The sequence below is a fragment of the Lampetra fluviatilis genome, chromosome 4 (genome assembly GCF_964198595.1).
Source record: "Lampetra fluviatilis chromosome 4, kcLamFluv1.1, whole genome shotgun sequence".
In the NCBI taxonomy this organism is placed as follows: Eukaryota; Metazoa; Chordata; class Hyperoartia; order Petromyzontiformes; family Petromyzontidae; genus Lampetra; species Lampetra fluviatilis.
In genome coordinates, this window is record NC_136278.1 from 6,977,130 (window position 1) to 6,986,442 (window position 9,313).

General features: G+C 47.6%; 1 long non-coding RNA gene across 1 annotated transcript; it reads right to left on the reverse strand.

Annotated features, from left to right (window-relative positions):
* Positions 1-991: 991 nt before the first annotated feature.
* Positions 992-7,322, reverse strand: LOC144931270 (uncharacterized). The gene is made up of 3 exons (XR_013636546.1): positions 7,293-7,322; positions 3,166-3,291; positions 992-1,053 (listed from the first exon to the last, which is right to left on the reverse strand). It is a non-coding gene; the product is annotated as an uncharacterized LOC144931270 (long non-coding RNA).
* Between the last annotated feature and the right edge of the window lie 1,991 nt (positions 7,323-9,313).

Here is a 9,313-nt window from a genome sequence, read left to right on the forward strand (position 1 = left end):
GTTTAAGCTTAGTTTTAGTTTAATGTCATTCAGGTTACACGCGTCACCCACTGTGCTTATTATCACACTAAACGTGACATCTGGAAATGATCCTTTGTTGAATAAACACCGTCTCATGTTGCTGGCGTGCGGCAGTGTTGCGCACTTATGTCATCCTAGCAGACTCCGATTCGGGAACTGTGTACGATTAGGGGGTGGAATTCACAGATTACTGGTTTATTTGTCTATACATCAAGTATAGTGACATTTAAATTGAAATAATAACATGTTTTCGAAAGTGTGCTTTAACCACACCCATCATATATTTTCTCTTATTCATTCGTAACTACGCGATGCATTTGGCTTTCGCCTACAAATATAACGACTATGCATGTCCGGTTACACTTGTTAAAAGGATGGGCCATCGACTAAATTCTCAAGAGCGTGGGGACATTTTTAACTTTAATAATCCGAGCGAGCAGTCAGTGGGGAGTTCTGCCCTGGGTTTTGAGATTTTATTCAGTGGGAATTTATCCAGGAGGCAGGGGTCAATGCTCCAGGCCTTTATCAAAGAGCCCCGCAGAATCTCCAAGGTCCATATGGTTGAGAGGGCTTAGATTTACCATCTCATCCCATAAAGCAGCTAAAGCACGTTAAGCGAATGTTCTGAGTAGGCATTACGATTTAAGTTGATGTTAAAATTAATTTGCTTAATGCCGTATTTGAGATTTATATTTTCTGTTATGTGGTCTTTTTTTTGTACTACAAAAGATTGCGCTGAGAGAATTGTTCGTCAAATGCTGACAGCTGAATGTCACAAAAACTAGCTCCATCGCACACGCTTGTGACAATAACGCCGGCACCAATCACGGTAATGCATCACGGTACAACGCTTTAATTATTCATTTTCGTTTTAATTGTAATTATCCTCATTTTCAAAGACCGCCCCCCCCAATAAATCTTATTAAAAGTAATGAGTAACAATTTAAAAAAAATGAAGCCGTGCAACTTACCTGGGTTTAAATTTCCAACGCTGTCAGTTGCCTTCAGCTTCATAATGTGTTTCTGTCGTTCCTGAAAAGTTATTTAAAAAGCTGTCAATTCTGAGACACTCGAATTCGGGATGAGGCAGTGATTAATTTGTTGCGGTGAAATTAAAATCCATTGCACATGGAAAGGTTGTTATAGCCGCTAATTCGCGAGGCGTGTTTGCCGAAAATGATTTTAGCGCACGCCAAAAAAGTGACTGAGTATGCCACGTTGGACTTTTGTCACATCTTCAGCGGGCCATTTTAAAATAAACATTTGAAAGTGTGATCCTTTTCATTAAGTGAGAATATTCAAATTACGCAAATGGAACGTGTGATCGAACAAAGAGCAGTAACGGCAGAGAGAAAGAGCTGTCCTTGTGATATTAAAATATTCTTGAGGGTCCCATTAGAGGCGTAAGGATTCAGTGGAAATCTTTACATCTCTAAGAGAGAAAACGACGTTTTAAATAAGATAAATCAACGGCTAAGGGCCACGAAAAGCAGGAAACACATTCCACGGTGAACTCATTTTTCCAAAATCAACCTCTCTTACAATTCACATTAAATATCCTGTAAAAAAGTGATTACTAGAACTATTAACAGTGGTGGCGATATGCGGTTAGTATGTGTAATGTAAATTATATTTTAAAGCTTGAACCTTCATGTTAAAGGTCATGTGCTGCATCGAGGCTACAATCTACTTTAACAGCGGGACTACATCTCAATTACACCTACGATCGCTGATCATGTACTTTGTATTTTTCATGGCAGTGTTATTGAGATATTCTTAGATTTTTTTCGGTAAAGTCACGTAAGTAAAAAAAAATAAAATTAATAAAAGTAAAATAAAAATAAAATATTTTACTTTTATTAATTTGAATTTTTTTACCTACGTGACTTTACCGAAAAAACCTAAGAATATGAATCCTTGCAGTCACGAAAGCTTCAAATCTAGAATTATTGAGATATGTGTTGCGTTTGTTCAAATCCCCATCGGAGGGGGGGGGGGGGGGGGTGGTGGTTGGTCCAATCAGACCTTCAGCGTCACTCCAGGGTCGATAAAACGAGTACCACAATGGGGGAAGTCAGCAAGTGGTTGCTCTAAAGAGTGGATCACCCCTGCCACCGAAATGTGGTGTTTCCAACGCTGGCTCAGGGCTGTAATAGCGGGAGACGGGGACCGCCAACGCCCACCCGAGCAGCAAACCATCTTTGACTTTCACTTGACTTTTCCCGCCGGTAAATAAATCAGCCTGAATGCGCCCGATCGTGTGAGCCAAGCAGGTGTGAGCCTGGTTATGAATGTACATGTGCAGGAGGATGCCTGGGAATGGCCAGGTGGTGGTCTAAACTTGGACTTGGCAGTACCGCAGTGGATTATTGAAGCTCTGTACGAGTTTGAGCGTTTTGCCCTCCCCCCCACCCTGATGTGGGATTTCTCCGGTTGATCCAGTTTCTTTGCACAAGCCAAACATTCTCAAGACGGAATTGGCCGAGCATCCTCAGGCAGGACTGTCCTGAAAGAGTTTTACATCCCAGTTCGGCATTCCCAGGTAAATAAAGGCCATTGTTAAACTGCTAAAGCCATTCGCAAAAGCGCAGCTGAACCAACCTCATCCCAACATCCGGATGGCGGCACGCAGTGGCCTAGCTTTCGAGTGTGCAGGCCGGTGCAACTGCACGAGGCCTACGGGCCACAGGGGCCAAGGAAGCAGCTGGGCTACAAATAGACGGGAGGGAAAAAATATAAACGAAATTCTATTTTATTTTACAAGGTAAGGCCCACTGAGCCTAATAGCTCTTTTTCAGAAGCGACCTCGCCACAAATGATAGCCCAACGAAGTGGCTTATCACGTGGAAATGTATAGCAGCCAAATACTCTAAACGCACGTTTCTAAATGTGGTGCGAAAAACCGGAGGACTTGGAGAAAAATCCACGCGAGCGCGGGGAGAACGTGCAAACTCCAAATATACAGCAGGCGTCAGGGTTGGGATCGAACCCACGACTTCCTGTATACCAGGCGAGGTAGTTCACATCTCGCCACCGTGGACACGTGGTGGCCCCACCATTTCATTCCCAGCACCGTGATGCACGCCAGCCCACGGCTAAGCCACTGGCGGCGGTGGTCGTGGTGGAGTGAGCGTGGATCGTCACCTGCTCCGCGCAATCCTCCAGGAGGCTCAGCTCCTGCTCCAGGCTCTCGCGGTGCCGCCTCAGGAGGCTGCGCTCCAGGCTCAGTTCCGCCGCCGTGCCGCGGAACGCGCCGCGTTTGCGTGCGCCCTGCACGCCGCACGCACCAGGGTTTCATTCGGGCAGTTTGTCCGGGGTTGGTGACCCAGAAAAGATTTCGCGTACCACAACACAACCAACACAACCACCACATCCAGGGCATACTTTCTCATGGAATATTTTTTTGGGGCCACGGCAATACCCCCCCCACTCCCCCTCCACCACACTACGACCCGCGCGGACGATGGTGCAGAGAAATATTTTCCTGAGCTTAGCCCCGGGACAGCTCCGGACTGAAATGAAGCCCTGCCTCGAGCATTGACCGTGGCTACTAGACAATGTGCCACCTACTCAAGAATTGTTCTGCATCCCCGCACGCCACATCCAGTACACTTCTCGCTACGGCACGTGGCTACTCTTAGCCACGTGCCACCTCGTGAACTCCCGACAGTCTACCAGCGACTGAAAATATTCAATGAGAAATGAAGAGCCCTGGCAAGAACGCGCGCACGCACGGGCGCACGTGGCAGCACCTGCGATGAGCACGGTTTGCTAAGCACGATGCCGAAGAAGTTGCACATCGGCGCATTAGCATGACCGGTGAGGCTCTGCCTCTCTCTCGCCTGCAGCACCATGTGCGTTGCGTGATGGCAGTGAGTCCGGACTCATGCGCCCGTTGGTTCTGTTATGGAAAATTGTGTGCGGGTTTTGTTTTTTTGGTGTTTGGGTGGGTGGCGTTCAATACTGACCCGCCCATACTGGGGGTCAAGTGTGACAAAGCGCTTCACAGCTCATTGGATTCCTCCAGTCTACAATAACGATTCTGATTACGAATGTACAGGGTACATTGAAGTGTTACTCCTGCGTCGGTTTTGACCGTTGTGCCGTGCTGCGCTTTCGGGTTGTTCGGCACGACGATTTCCATGAGCATTCATTTTAGGGCAGCTTCCTCGGGACGAATAACTTCTTGCCGCGCGCTATTTGCTTTTGCGAGCGATGTGGAACGCTTGCTCAGATGCTGTGAAAGTTTAAATAGCAATTTAAAAAAAAAAAAATTTCCCATTTCACCAGAAAAGCATTTGTAAGTAGGGCCGTACGTTGGAGCGTTTGACCAGTTTCTCAAATTCCTCAAACGAGCGTTTGGCATCCGAGAGAAAACTGAGCTGCTGCCCGGGGGTGATGCTCGGAGCTCCGATTCAATACTCCATTGCTCCACTGCCATTTCCTGCCCAACTCGAATAGAAACCGCAAAAAAACCCTGCAGTTTAGTTTAATTGTCCTTCCCCCGCACTTCCGATTAGCACGGTTGGCTACGTACGGTGCGAAACAAGTTCAACATTCATACATACAGCGGTATTTACAAATATGGTCATTTACAACCCGCTTTGTCAACCCGCTGCTGGATGGCATCCCGTGTCAGTCGTCGAGGGTTTTTCTTATTGAGATTACATCTATTTTATTACATTGGGTGCAATTGTGAACAACAGCCGTATCAGATATTAGTACATCTAATCGGCGTGACCATTGGTTCACTGCAGCTCAAAGACTCGGTCCTACACGGCGTGCGGCGAAGTCAGGAGATGTCCAGGTGCTCAGCATTTGAAGGCCCGAATACCAGAATCGGTGACCTCGCCGACAATGTGTCCGAGGAGGTAGTAGCAGACTAAAGGGAGCTTCCGTCCAGGGAGCATAGTTTGACCAAACCTCAGCCACGCCGGTCAGTGTGGGTTGACGTAGGGGCAGACACCCAGAACGGGGTCGGACATCACCCGCCGCTGGTGTTTAGCCGCGGTCGGGAATGGGAGCGTGGCGGTCGGATTTGCAGGCGCGGTGCTCAAACCACCGCACCACCATTCCTCCCAGCGTGAGCAGGTTTAACATTTACAATTACCCTTGTGTACAACAAAAGGCAGCGCCGAGCACCGATCGCTAATTTGACAGTAAACATCGTGGAGCAGATTAAAAATTACGTTAATTGTGTTTCTGACACGCGCAATAAATATCGATTATCGAGAATATCACCGCACCACCAATTAAGCCAAATGCATGAGATTATTTTTTCTCCATATAAATGCTAACGGCACTATTACATGAAATATGTTGCACAGTCAATTTAGATAATACATGATTTCCTCCTTTAAAAGTATATTTAAAAGTCCCATTTATTAAAAATCACACTTTGGCAGCGACATAGGCCCAATAATGAACAAAAACCATCTCATTTATTATAAATGAGGTAATTCAATACAAATGTCGAAACACAGTAACGTGTTTGAATGAAGAAAATGAATAAACCTTCCACCGAACAGTAAGAATATTATACAGGGTGTTCATACGAAAATGTACGTTTTGCTTATAGCCTGTACTCATAAAGGTGAAATAACAGCGACCACTCGGAGCTCATCTCCTCCCCTCGTGCTTCTCCCCCCACTTTTATCCTTCACAACCCCCCTTTCTCGAATCTTCCATCGCTGTTTTTTTTCTTCCCCGCAGCCAATCCCCGTCCCTTCACCGCCAACGGTCCCCAAACCGTCGCCTCCTAGTTCCGCTCCGTTTCCCCGCTTTTTCCCCCTTTCATATTTTCCTCCAGTCACTCCGAACCCTGCCAATCATCGTGGAGGCCTCTTTCCGCCAACGGGACGCCTTGGCCTACGTTTTGAATAACAGTTTGGCTGCACATCGGCTTGGGGTGAGTGCCTCTTAATTTCGGTCATTACAAAGGTATTGCTCATCATTAGATAATGAGTTTATCATCGCACAGCAGGGTTGAACCCGATGGTCGAATGTTGGATGCGCGTGCGCGGTAAAGCACGTTGCCAAAGGAATTAAAATCTTGAGTGAACTTCATCGGTACAATTGAAAACGGAAGCATTTGAGTGACAGTCGCACAGCTGGGATGGTGGCCAACACCTGGGACTCGCTCCCTCTCGCTCCCTCTCTCTCAAAGCTCGACGTGACGCGCGTCGCCAACGCCCTGGTCGACACGTGGAGGTTGAGAGAGGGATGGGACTCATACGATGAGATATTTCACCACGACTGCCGGTGTGTGTGGGCATGCATAGCTCTATTGATCTAGCTCCAACTGGTGGGGAGCGGTGGTGTAGCGGTTAGCACGCTGCACTCCGGACAAGGTCACCTGGGTTTGATTCCCACTCACGGCCAACACCGGTGACAATTATCTGAACCGGTCCTGGGCCTCCCCTCGGTAGACTCAGTCTCAAATGAGTACCTGCTTGCAGTGTGCAAACATCGCCACTGGGGAGACAAAGGCGGCCGGGCGTGGTGCTGGACACCCAATTCCTCGTGTGCTGTTCCGGCCTTCATAGGTGCTCGCAAACAGCACTCGCCCCAACATTCTGTTAAGGCTTCACAAGGGATCTCCGCATAGCTCTATCGACCAAGCTCATACTGTTGTTGAATTCGAATTCTTTAATAAACGATAATAACTTCATGGCGGAGAAGGGGGGGGGGGAAATCCCATGAGGGTCACATACAGTCACGTTATTTAATTTCTCGAGGCTCTGACACGTTTAGGCCTTCCGTTTCGACCGGCTCAACAAAATTGATATTCATACTCTTAGTTTTTTTCGGAAAAGTTACGTAGGTAAAAAAATGAAATTAAAATTAATAAAAATAAAATAGTAATAATTATTATTTTATTTTGATTAATTTCATTTGTTTACCTACGTGACTTTACCGAAAAAAATAAGAGTATGAATCCTTGCGGTCACGAAAGCTTCAAATCTAGAATTGATATTTATCTTCTGCCACTGCGAGCATCTTAGCTGCACCAATCGTACACTTTGACCCAGCGGGGCTATGCTTCTCATCTTAGCACGCTCATTCACATGTAAAAGAGGACCATCGTTATTTGTTGTGACGTTATTGATAACGCTAAGCCGCGTGTTAAAGTGTGGTGGCCCGCCCCAAAGGTATCCGAAAGTCACCACTCTGCCCTTGGTATGTTAAAGGGTCACTTCGGCCCCGCTTTATGAATGCCCTGTATATGGATCATGAGAAGCGTGTGTGTGTGTCTTTGCTCTTTACCCAACCTCATCATCGTCGGGCAACGGAGGAAGAACTTTGGCCAGATTTTCTGGGAGTGCTTCCACGTCTTGAGCTCCCGGCATCAGCCACTGTCGAAGTCGACTGTCCAGGTATTCTTCGTATTCTAGCAGACATTCCACGCAGCCTTAGAAAGAGTTTACACCATTGGAACCTCATTTGCCAGTAAAAAATATGATAATTGTTTTTTTACCCTTCTATCTGGCAACAAAACTGACACATTTTTTTTACAAGGAGTCATGTTTGCATAGACCACAATACCTGCAGTCATAATGCAAACAAAAAACATAACTCTGATAATGTATGCACTGTCCTTGAAGTTGATTGGTCCACACCCGAGACAGCTTTCCTTAGAGCCTAGTCTCATCTGGTCCAACCCATGTGAGACTAGGCACGAAGGAAAGCTGTCTCAGGTGTGGACCAATCAACTTCAAGGACAGTGCATACATTATCAGAGTTATGTTTTTTGTTTGCATTATGACTGCAGGTATTGTGGTCTATGCAAACATGACTCCTCGTAAAAAAGGTGTCAGTTTTGTTGCTAGATAGAAGGGTAAAAAAAACAAATTATCTTAAAAAGAGTTGTTGATGTGCTATGCAAACACAAGCCTTCTGGGGAGACAAAAGCAGCCGGGTGGCGTGGTGCTGGCCACGCTACCGCCTCGCGCGAGGTGCCGGCCTAAATTGAGTGCTCACCAAAAGCCCTTGCACTCCCGCGCGACCAGCCTGTGAAAGGCTACACGGGGGGTCGCTGTCTTTGTGCGTACGACAGCCTAACGGCGTGCTAACAAGGGGGCTCGTATTTGGACCTTTCGAAAAGGCTTTGTCTGTCACACAAAACGCCTCGCGGTGTGAGAGCGTCGCAAGATGTTTTAGGCGTCCGCGGACCAATTCGCTTACCGCTGTGCACGGGGAGGGGTGGTGGAGGGGTTGCAGCCTCGCCGTGCAAGTTGGGCGGGTGTCCTGCCAGTGAACGGCTCCCGGCGGCTTTTATAATCATTATTACTCAGGACAGCCTCAGCGAGTCTCATAGCTCTTTTTCAGGAGGGTCCTGCCAAGTTTGCCGCGCGAAGCGGGCGACGATTGCTATGTATGACCCTCGAATGAGTCAATATGTACGTATACGTATGTTGAACTTCTTTCGCGCCATACATAGCCAACCGTGCTAAGTGGAGGTGGGTTAGGCGACAGATACGATCCGCAAAGTTCGCCTCGCACTTCGTCGCAGATCGAAGAGGGAGTTCTATTGCACCACGATTATGTTACATTTACGCAACCGCTGGCTAAGCACGCTGTGCCGAACCGGCTGCGCGAGTGCCACTGCGCACTTAAAGGTTCCGTCGTCAGCACAGTCAGCATTTACGTCGCCTCGTCGGATGCAGAGAAGAAAAAAAAATACGGCATTTTTTTTTTTGGTCAAAAAATGCTGTGGGTGACCTTTTGCAAGATCCAAAACAATTTTGGAGGCATCCGAACGCCCCGAGAGACCAAGACCAATAGCGACTGTGCACGCTGCTTTATAAATACGACGACGGAGATGGTGGGGGGGGGGGGCTCGAGACTAAGGGGGAGGGGGGCGTTGGTGGGGGTTAAAACACAGGAACCCCGAACCCGGAGGGACACAACTCACTTGAGAACCGCGCAATCTGACAACCTCATTACATGAGAGACCAACACTCCTTGGGGCAAAAAACCCCTTCGGCAAATACCTGGCCGAGTTGCAAGCACCGTCGGGCATTACTTGACGAGGAAGTTGAGGGATGGAGGGGATAGGTTACCTGCGAGGTAGCTCAGCAAAAAATATAGAACAATTGGCCGTCGGCATTCACACGCCCCTTGCAGCAAGGCCTCTGATTTAGTGGAGTCCATTGCTCAACGTTAAGAAATCGTCGGTCTTGCAAGGCCGCACGCTAAAGCTAGCCGTCCCAAATAATAATTATTCACGTGGCACATGCGCCAAAAGGTACCCGTCTCGGGACGAATTTTGCCAACCTCATCCGCCACGAGC